This window comes from Olea europaea, chromosome 11 (genome assembly GCF_002742605.1).
Source record: "Olea europaea var. sylvestris chromosome 11, O_europaea_v1, whole genome shotgun sequence".
NCBI classification, from domain to species: domain Eukaryota; kingdom Viridiplantae; phylum Streptophyta; class Magnoliopsida; order Lamiales; family Oleaceae; genus Olea; species Olea europaea.
In genome coordinates this window covers 29,387,264-29,399,650 of record NC_036247.1, presented here as the reverse complement: position 1 = coordinate 29,399,650, position 12,387 = coordinate 29,387,264, and positions in this window count along the sequence as shown.

The window sequence follows — 12,387 nt, the reverse complement described above, 5'->3', positions numbered from 1 at the left end:
AAGAGGTCACGTGGGGTAGGGAAAATGAATTCCATGAAAAAAATTTGCCATCAAACAACCATGAAAATTTTTCCATATCAAACGGGGCCTAAGTTCCAACTTTTTCTAGCTGATTGATAAGAAAGTTGGCCAATTGGGTGACAATGCTAGTAATATGGGCAACTTACTGATATTTAAGAATAAAATTAATATAGATGTATAATTAATTTGTGGACATGTGAAGGCATTTGGAATCTAATATATACCATATCGACACATTAAATTATAATAATGTAAGTGCAGAAAGTGGACAGCCCTTTTGACACAAAGTTAATCACTTTTTTTGCACTCCTCGTGGGATTATAGCTAAAAGACTACTTTAATCCACGCAACTTTTTTCTACCTTTAAATGGATTTACTTTTTTCCATTGTTTATCTCATATACACATAATGGTATGAACAATTTGTATGGCGTGGAATGCTGCATAGGAAATTGTATAAATTGATTGTTTCTAACTCTACACTAAAAAGTAATTTGATAGGAGTTCTATTGTTACTTTGCTTCTTACAGAAAAACTTCACGATGAATCTACCTTAAGCAAACTTCCTTTAGAAGTTATTCTAGCATGATAAAGCACTTTCAAAAGTTATCCAATCAAGTTCAAAAGCAACTTCTTAATTTCAGAACCAGCTTTTAACTTTAAAAAATTTAGTCAAACGGGACCTAAGATTAATTTATAAAGAGTTCCATGGTTAAAGCATTATGAATTGATCATTTACATATATAGCTTTGTATATGTCAATATTGTGATTAATCGATTTATAACGTGGGATAGGTATTATTGAATTTTTTTCTCCGTAAAGCAAATTTGAGTTGTTAATTTTTATTTTTTGAAAATTGAGCATGATGTAAGGACATAAAAATTACTTACATACGTTATGAGGCAAGGACATAAAAATTACCTTTTTTACTTTTAAGAAAATTATTATCATGAGTTATTTTTATAAATTTTGAAGATAAAGAAAAAGTTATTTATTTTAAAAAGTAATCCTTATCCATTATCAAATCTATTTTTAATCAGCTTTTTTCAACTCACAAGTAAACATTTTAAGGCTCTGTTTGTGCCCCCATTAATTTGAAAAAGAAAATGTATTATGGGATAGTGATTAATATAAAATGTGTGGTAAAAAAGAAGAAAAAGTTTTAGATTTATATATAATATTATTTTAATGAAGAATGTGTTGTTAAAAATGAGTACTGTAAAAAAAAAATGAATGACAAACAAGGGCTAAGCTTAGTTTTCCTTTGATTAGGTTTTGATCATTGCTTTATTTGGTGAGGTCTTTCTTAGATGAGCTGAGCTTGTCTTGTAGTGTGTCATTTTGGTCTGAAGGGTTGGATTTGTACGACTTCATAGGTACTGGGCCTTGAACAATACTCTTTGCGTTTAGGCCCACTTTGTAACCCTACATATTTCATATTTAGGCCTGCAACCCACCCATATATTGTAAATACTGAGTACTTTAGAAAAAGAGGAAATTAAATAAAATCAGGTATTAAAACTTTCAAATTCAAAATTAGGGGATGAAGTTTATTTATGCAAAAATCTGGTATTATATATAATTAACACATCTAATTCAATTAAAACCCTAATCATTCCCCCCAAATTCTTCCCTTATCATATCCCGTCTCTCTCTATCGCTTCACCTTATCGTTCGACTGTCATCGCCGTCAAAGAGCGACCGCCACCGGAGACACCTCCGACTCCGAGTGCCAACACAAGACCATCAGAATTCAGGCCATTTTTAAACTGTAATAATTTATTCTTACTCTAACTCTCCATCTTCTCTTCATCTTCCTGTCCGCATCATCCTCGCGATGCAGATCTACCCACTCTAGCGAGCTGTAGTGGTGAAATGAATAGGCTATGGTGGTTGTTGAATTTGGTGGTATTGGTGTGATTTTTTTGGCATGTTTTGTTGCGTTTTTGAGGTGGTGGTGGCGGGTTTGTGGATTCTTTGGTGGAGGTGGTGGTTAGATGTGATGTAAATGGAGATAAATGAAATGGTGGTGGTGTGCTATGGGTGGTGCATTGTGCAATGGTGGTGGTGGTGGTGGTGTGTTGTGGGTGGTGCGTTGTGCAATGGTGGTGGTGGTGGTGGTTGTTGCAGTGACGATGACAGTAACGGGTGGAGTATCTGTGACCAATAATTAGGTGTCCGTGACCAACTATTTAGGCGTCTATGACCAACTCTTTAGCTGATTTGTGACTAAATAATAGGTGTTTGACTAAAAAATAATTTGTGACCAATAAATTGTAACTTATGTGACCCATAGATAAAATGTGACATGTAATTTGAATGATCTGTGGGCTCGAAATAATATGTGACCTACAAAGTTTTTGATTTATGACCACGAAATAATTTGTGACCAATTAATTTGACGTTATGTGACCAGTAAATAAATCTATGACTATTAATCATGTAACTGTGACTTTATTATCTTTATTTAATAAATATTTTTAATTAATTAAATGCATACCCGATTTTTGAATTTTCAAACTATTTACTTGATTTTTAAATGGGGTAAATATAACCCCTGAGATGCGATTTTTTTTCCCTTAGAAAAATAATATCTTGATGGTGGAGTCAAATCCCCCAAATAATACTCTGTGTAAAAAAATTATTTTTACTTCGAAAACTTCAAAGGCTTCATTCTGATTAACTATTTTTAAATTTTATAGTGAAAGAATCATTACAACTTAATCAGCTTCGAGTTAATACTCAATATTTGATAAGATCCCAATTCATGAATCCTCTCCAAACATGCTTATATCTTGTTTTAGGGTGATCGACAAACAGTAAAAATTTGCTAAAAAATAAAAAATAAAAATTGATAGCAATATTCCAATCCATGGTATTCAAAATGTCCCATCAGAGAGAATACATGTCTGTACATTTTTGCTGTATATCAGGTCTGATTATGGTCCAGACGATGACTCTCATACTCTTTCAGTATATGTGACATTCCGCTTTACTGTTAGGATGCATTAAGGGATAAATTTCACATCGATTAAATATCGAAATATAGCCTAACATACAAAGGTTGTGCTCTCCTCACTTGAGTTCTTTGCATTGGGCGTGCTCTCTTTGTTTCTTCATTGGAGGAAAGTGTTTATGAGTGATACCAAGATGGCTTATTGGAGTGCCACATATCAGCTGGTCATGTGACTCATGTCATGGCTTCTCAATGCAAAAACATCAAACAGACAATTTCACAATATGGATCAGCTCGCTGTCCTTCTGTCTCTGAGATCCCCAATATGAGTGATACCAAGATGGCTGACTGGAGTGCTACAAATCAGCTGGCCATGTCATGGTTCTCAATGCAAAAACATCAAGTTCTAATAGAATGGTTATTTGAATGATACGAAAATTAATGAACACGTTCACTAACTCCATTTCTGCATCTAACACAAACAGACAATTTCATACACGTACGTGGAAGAAATAAAGATGTGTATCATTAAAATTGTTAAAATTGAAAGTCTTTTGTCCGGCATTCCCAGATAACTTTTCATTTTCTAAATATAATGATCTATAAAAATGCACGAAAACCCTAAAATAACCAGCTCAGTACAACAAAACCAAAAACATAATAGACAAAATTCAATATTGTAAGAAGCACAAATGCAATTCCTAATATCAAATTATTATTGACTTCAGACACATTCATCTTCTTGTCATGATACAAAAATTAAAGATTTTAGTAAAAGAAAATTAAAATAAAATTGGGTTCATGTTCAGTTTTGTTTGGCCAGCCACATTACGCAACTAACAGGTGTAATAAATCATATTAAATTCATATTATCTTTACCGTTCTAAATCTTCTGATATGAGCACAGAACGCGAAATTACCTTAATTTGTGAGATTTTTGAACGGTAGAAGAAATACCCAACTACAGATGAAGAGGAAGTGTCAGTCCTTAGCAAAGATCAACCGACTGGGGGTACAGAATCCCGGTTTACAAACCTCTTACAGAGGTCTCACACATGGTGGAGTCGGAATTTTTTTGTCATTTTTTATTACATCGGGGCCCGCAGTGGGGCCGACTTTTTGTGAGAGTTTTGATTTTCTTCTGTAAAAATAATTCTGTGCAATTAGAATTGTTTAGCAAAGATTTGTAAATCGTGGCTGATTCCTCAGGATGATGAAGATTCAGAGTCTTACTACTCCATTCACTATTCCTCCCCTCCCTTTTTATCTCTTTAAATTTTTTTTTCTTTAGATACACGCAACACTCATTTAATTCTTAATCTTGCAAATCCTCAAATCTTTCAATTGAAACTTTTAATGAAAATTTACACTTTCTATCCTCAAACTTTGTGGAATGTAAAAAAAAAACATTTTTTTTTTCATAATTTATCCACGGCCTTTCAATTATGTAGTCAATGTTAGACAAAAAATCGATCCAAACAATCATGTGGAAACAAATTGGATCGAAAAATAGAAAAATCTCACGGATCGAATTCATACCTCCAACCATTGAGGTAGATCTGGAAGCTCTCTTTTGTTCTAGGTAATCACTCTTCCAAGCTCTCTACATACTAAATTGATGGTGTATATTTTATTTTCGGGTGTGGAGCTTGGGGAACAAAACCCGTTTATATTATAGCCAAAACTCCCATCAAGTTATGGCTTAGGTTACCAATCTTTTCATCCAATGGTAGAATTAAGGCTACTATAAATGTTGAAACTACGGTTAGACAAAACTCTCAAACTGAACCCGACCCGAACTAAACTGTTCTTCTTAAGTTAAATGCTCAAACGGGTATCTGAATAGTAAACCAACAGGTTTGATTCGATTCTCGATTCTAGAACAAGAATCGAAGAACCGAATAAGAATTGAATCTCCCTAATTTTTTTAATTAATTTATTTTAAATAAGCCAAATTATTTTATTTTTTCTACATAAATTTTCTTACTAGGAAATTTAGCTCAACCCAAAAATATGATTTTCCTATTTCTAATTTTCAGTTCAAAGTCAATTTAATCAAATTGATCTAAGTTTTATTCAAATTTGTTACTCTATCGCAGTACTGTTTCTATAATTCTGGAGAAATTGAATTGAAGTTCGACAATGTCCCTCTTAATTATTGCAAGCTCGCTATCTTTCTCTTTCTGTAATTTTAACAATTAAATTTATGAAGAACTCATCAAAGAGAGACACAAAAGAAACATAAGATTGTATTATATTATTTTGTAAGAGGTAAGATTGAACATATCATTAGTTGAATTAATGAAGTTTTGTAAATATTAAAAAATTTAATTATAATACGGAATCTGGGAATTGAACCGAATGGAATCGAACTCGAATAGTTCCATAATTAAATTCAGACATGACGGTTCCACTTACTAAATACCTAAAAATTTTGGGTCTGGTTCGATTCTCGTTAGAACGAGAACCGAGCGGATCACGTCCAGCCTTAGTTGAAACTGAAATCTCAATGAATGTTGGACCAATTGATTGTTGAAGAGATGAAATGCGAAACAGATCTGTTACATTCTCCCACTTGGTCCATGTATTCAACTTAATATCTCAACTTAATTCCATTGATTGTCCTCAAGAAACAAAAATATGAATCATCGTGATGAGTTCTCTAATGGCAAGTATTATTTTCCATGTATTACAATTTACTTAGTTTCTCAAGAATTATTTTTTATATGGTAACAATACTTAATGAAAAGACCCTATATCTTATTCTTGGTCCTACAAAAATATATTTTCTCGAATAAATTAAGACGCGCATGACTATGATAAAATATCATAATAAATAAATAAGAGTTTCATACAAAAATTATATATACCATTACATAGTATAATCAAATCCCATTTTCTCTACATGATCCTTGAATTTCAGTGGTGGCATACCTTTAGTCAAAAGATTGGCGATCATCAATTTAGTGCTTAAGTGCTCATTGACCACTTTCTTTTGTTTAATACGTTCTATTATGGCTAAATACTTAAGATCAATATGTTTACTTTGACTATCACTTTTGTTGTTTTTAGCCATAAAGATAGCAATCGAATTGTCGTTGTAAATTCTTAATGGCCTAAAAATAGAATCCATGACTTTAAGCCTAGCTATGAAACTTCTAATCCGTACACATGTAAAGTAGCCTCAAAACAAGGAACGAAACTCGGCTTTCATAGTAGTAGCAGCAGTTAAGGTTTGCATGTTACTCCTTCACGATATAGCTCCACCCAACCATCATAAAAATTTATCCTAATGTTAATTTTCATGAATTACATAGCTAGTAAAGTCTGAATCTAAGTATCCAACCACTTTCAAATTATCCGTCCATCTATAAATAAGCATGTAATTTTTTGTTCCTTTAGGGTATTGCATTACTTTCTTTATTGCTCTCTAGTGGTCCATACCTGGATTGTATTTATATTGTCCTAACATTCTTATAACAAATGCAATGCTAGGCCTTGTGCAGACTTGAGCGTACATTAGGCTTCCGAAGGCAGAAGCATATGGAATGTTCTTCATTTGTTCTCATTCTAGATCATTTTTCAGGCATTTGTTCAAAATGAACCTATCACCCTTCACAATGGGAGTTACACTTGGTGAACAATCATTCATTTGGAATCTTTCTAAAACTTTGTTGATATAGGTTTCCTGAGATAAACCCAAGATCCCTCTAATATGTCTTTATGAATCTTAATGCCAATGACATAAGATGTCTTACATATATCCTTCATATCGAAATGTTTATTGATGAATTGTTTTACCTCATGCAACAAACTCTTATCATTGGTTACAAGTGAAATGTAATGTACATATAAAATAAGAAAACAAATCTTACTCCCACTAACCTTTTGGTATATACATTGATCCATGGGATTTTCAACAAATCCAAATGAAGAAATTTCTCCATGGAATTTTAAATACCATTGATAGGACGCTTGTTTTAGACTGTATATAGACTTCTTAAACTTACAGACCAAGAGGAAAATCTTTTAGATTGTTTCATATAAACATCCTCCTCTAAATCTTCGTTGAGAAATACTGTTTTCACATCCATTTATTGTAACTCAAGGTCAAACTGGACTATTAATGTCAAAATAATATGTAGAGAATCTTTCTTAGATACTGGAGAGAAAGTATTGGTGTAATCGATTCCCTCGTTTTTCATGAATCCTGTTTGAGAGAAATATTTGATATAAACTGTTTGGGGAGAAGATACCAAACTCTTCTCCTTCACGTTCATTATTTATACTTATCAAAAAATATACAAATGGTAATAGAATCTCAATATGGAAATACAATAAACCCAAATCCTCTTGCCTAATATACGTTATTCTACTTAATTTATTTCCTTAATAGTCCTCCTCAAGTTGGAGTATATATATCATATAAACCTAGTTTGGAACAAAGAATCTTCAATCAATTACTAGTCAACAACTTTGTAAACATATCTGCAAGCTGGTCTCATGTCTTCACAAATGGTGTACATATACCACTCAATATTTTGTCCCAAACGAAGTGACAATCAACTTCAATATGTTTGGTCTTCTTATGAAAGACTGGATTGGATGCAATATGTAAAGCATCCTAATTATCATAGAACATCGGTATGGGAGTAGAAGGTGATAGATTGAGTTCTTGAAAAAGTATTGCAAGCATGTTAATTCACTAGTAGTATGAGCCATCGCCTATATTTTGCTTTTGCACTTGACTTTGCTACTACCGTTTGTTTCTTACTTTTCCAAGAGACCAGATTACCACAAAGAGAAATACAAAAACTAATAGTAGATCGTCTATCTGATCGAGATCATGCCCAATTGCATCTGTAAACCCTTCTACTTTGATATATTCATTTGGCTTATACAATAATCTAAGACTCGGAGCCTTTTTCAAATACTGAATAACACGTATCATAGCTTCCCAATAAGAAACTCGAGGGGCATTCAAGAACTGACTAACGACACTGACTCCATAAGAAATATCTAGTCGTGTGATGGTAAGATAATTCAATTTTCCAACTAAATGATGATATTTTTCTGGTTCTCCAAATGATTCTCCTTCATCCTTCAAAAGCTTCACATTAAGAGCCATGGGAGTATAAATTGGACGAGTTCCAAGAAGACCTGTCTCATTTAATAGGTCAAGTACATATTTTTTCTGAGATAAGTTGATACTTGCTTGAGACCTAGCGATTTCAATACCTAAAAAATATCTGAGTTTGCCTAGATCTTTGGTCTGAAGATGTTTTTGTACAAACTGTTTCAACCGGTCTATCCCATTTGCATCATTACTTGTTATACCAATATCATCTACATAAACTATAAGGATAACATAACCTGTACTAATTCATATATAAAATACTGAATGGTCCGTCTCATACCTCTGACGACCAAATTTTAGAACCTCAGAAAACTTTCCAAACCATGACCTTGGTGATTACTTTAACCCATATAAAGCTTTTTCCAACTTATAAACATAATTCTGGTATTCCCCCTGAACAATAAACCCAGGTGGTTGCTCCATATAACCCTCTTCGTGCAAGTCACCATGGAGGAAGGCATTTTTAATATCCAATTGAAACAATGGCCAATCAAAGTTAGCGGCAATAGAAATCAAAACGCGAATAGAAGAGACCTTAGCAACTCAAGAGAATGTCTCATCATAATCAATACCATAGGTTTGTAAGGAATTCAAAAACCAACGGGCTTTCAATCGATCAACGGTCCCATCAGGATTGAACTTCGGAACATAGACCTATCTGTTACCAACAGGATGTATACTAGGTGGTGAAGGAACAGAGTCCCAAGTCTTATTCTCGTGCAAGGCTGTCAATTCTAATTCCATAGTCTTTCACCACTTAGGATCAGATAAAGCTTCTACCACTGTCTTAATAACAAAAACATTAGAAAGTTGGGATGTAAAACAAGAAAACGAAGGTGACAACAAATTAAAAGTGACATAGTGACTGATAGGATGTTTAGTCACACAAGTATGTTTACTTTTATGAAGAGCAATAGGTAGTGACTTAGGATTAGAGCAGACGATGGAAGCAGGATCTATAGATGGCAAGGTGATGGATGGAGCCACAGGCATTGGTGGCTTAGATCGTCGGGTATAAACCTTTAAAGGAAGAAGTGGTTCCTTCTAAGAAGATGACGACTCTAGTACAGTAGATGAAGACAAGACTGGTTCCAGAGAAATACCAACAGGGAGATATGGAACGGGTAAGCTAATAGGATCCCGAGTGGATTCGAATGACAGACTATGAGCAGAGAAATAGGGTGTAGACTCATTGAAAGTGACATATGCACTTACAAAGTAGCGCTGCAAAGAAGGATTGTAGCAACGATATCCTTTCTGTGTTTGGGAATAAAACCAAGGAAAATACATTTTATAGAGTGGAGATCAAGGTTTTCACGGCCAAGAATAAAGTTATGAACATAACAAACACACCCGAAAACTATAAGAGGAAATGAGTATGATGGAGAGAAGAAAACAAATGAGAGAATGGAGATGCACCGTCCAAAATAGAGGATAACATACGATTTGAAAACCCAAGATTGACTAACTAAGAGGGGGGTGAATTGGTTTTTATAACTTTTTCAAAAATAAATTCTAGGTATATCTATTGCACAAACATGAAATTGAATAATGAAAGTAATGCAAAGCAAATAAGTAAAAGGGATAGAGAGTGCAAACGATTTAATACGAGGTTCGATCCAACTCAATCGATCTACGTTCTCCGTTACTAAGCTCTTCGTCACGAGCAAAGTCTTTTTCACTATATTGATTGACTTATGGTGCAATACAACCTTTTTACAAAGCTTTCGGTGACTTACAATTAAGGAGCACCGATCCTTTACAGTATTGAAATTTTCGGGACTTCAACTCGACCCACAAGTTTGAAAAATGAGGAGTTTACAAGTGAAGACTTCTCTTACAATGAATGATATAATTAAAGTTGAATACAACAAGAGAAGATGGCTAACACTTTAGTAGATAGCAATGATTGAAGCTCAAGTGTTAGATAAGAAAACACTTTGATAAAAATGATTTCCAAAAGTTGAATCAATCAAAGGTTCTTTCTAATATAAATAAGTTGAAGAAATAGATATATAAAAAGATGATTGAGTAGATAGATTAGTAATATCTCACTTTAAATGATCATAAAAGTCTTTATGCAAAAATCGTGTTTGTCGTGCGAAGAAACATTTCTTGAGCTTCAAATGACGTATATGCAAAATACGAAAGTGTTTTACCTTAACATTTGAAATCAAGGTGTCAAAATCTATTTTCTTCTTTGTTTGACTTGATGAAGTGCTCGTTGTCTTGATGTGTAGCTTGATTTCTACTTTGTCCAATTTTGTGAGAGCTCCGAAAGCATCATTACAAAAATCATCAAAAGTGACATTATCAAATTCTCCACCAAGGTCACTCCTAATTGAAATTTTAGAATATCCTTTCTCATTTTGGATTTTCTTGCAAAAATTCTTAAAAGATTTTAGTACTTCATCTTTATGGCTCAAAAATATGACCCAAGTGTATCTAGAAAAATCATCAACTATAACAAAAGCATAATGTTTTCCACCTAAACTTGCGGTTCTAGATGGTCCAAAAAGATTCATATGGAGAAATTGTAAATGTTTTGTAGTTGAAGAATACATTTTTGGTTTGAAAGAATTTTTTACTTGTTTACCAAATTGACAATCTTCACAAATTCTTTCTTTTTCAAATTTCAAGCTTGGCAATCCCTTCACAAGGCAATGTTTTGAAATTCTTGAGAAAAGGTCCATGCTAACATGTCCTAGTCTCCTATGCCAAAGCCAAGTATCTTCTTTCAAACTTAGTAAACATTTTTCATCATTTCTATGTTCAATATTTATGATATAAACATCTTTATTTCGGCTTCCTACAAAAATCACCTCTTTGGATGTAGTATCCTTAATTTGGCATTTGGAAGAATCAAATTTAATGTCGTAACCTTTGTCACACAATTGACTAATGCTTAGTAAATTATGTTTAAGGTTATCTACCAATAGGACATTTTCAATAGAGGGGGAAGGATAGTTACCAATATTTTCGATACCAATTATTTTTCCTTTGGCATTATCTCCAAATGTTACATGACCTCCATCTTTCTTTTTGAAATTACATAGTAATGATTTGTATCCGGTCATGTGTTTTGAACATCCACTATCCAAGAACCATTTGCTCCGAATTTTTGATGTATCCTCTTCCTCAATAGCCATGAAACACATATTGGCAATTTCGTCTTGGCCACTATTTTCATTTTGATCATCGTCGTTACTATCATCCCATGTAGATTGTAGTGCCTTCTTTTTGAAATTTTTCTTCTTGTTGGGACATTCGGTTCTTTTGTGTCTAGGTTTTTCACAATCATAGCAAATGATTTTCTTGTTCTTCTCTTCTCCCTTTTCTTCCTTCTTTTGAAATTTTCGATTATTTTGAAAAAAATTTCATTTCTTGACAAGAAGAACTAAATCATCCAATTCTTCATCACTTGAATTTTCATTTGACGTACCTTCATCAGTTGTCGATTTGAGAGCAATTTGGCGTCTTGAAGATTCTTTGGATTCCTCTTTGCTTTTCCTTGTCTTTTCTTTGATTTCGGCATTGTTGATTTCATAGTTCATTAATGTCCCATATAGTTCTTCAAATGGATATGTGTTGATATCTTTTGTGTTTTCTATCAACATTCTCAATGGGCTCCAATCTTCCAATAATGACCTAAGCATTTTACTTACAAATTCACCGTTAGTAAATTTGCGATCAAAACCTTTAAGACCATTTATAATATCGGTAAATTGAGTAATCATATCAATAATAGGTTCATTTTATTTCATGAAGAAATTTTCAAACTCCTTAACTAAGGAATTAATCTTTGTTTCGTTGACTTTGCTAGTGCCTACATGAGTGACTTCTAATGCGTGCCAAATATCATATGCGGAGTCACATATGCTAATGCAATTGAATTCATTTTTGTCTAATGCACAATAAAGAAGATTCTTAGCTTTTGCATTTAAGGATAATTTTCTCTTATCTTCTTCATCATATTCTTCCCTAGGTTTGGGAATGACTTGGTCGGGTTGGCCATCTATCTTAATAGACTTAGTAGGTTTATACGGCCCATATTCAATCACTTCCCAAATGTTGTAATCTATAGATTGAATATAAATCATAATTATAACCTTCCAATAATTGTAAGGTGTTCCATTAAAGAAGGGAGGTCAGTTGGTAGAGTATCCTTTAGGAGATTGAGACATTTGGTTAGCCATTTACTCTAGATTGTGAAGTCTAAGTAAGTGAGTACGTTTGCCTTAATACCAATTGAAAGTCTAAGATTGACTAACCA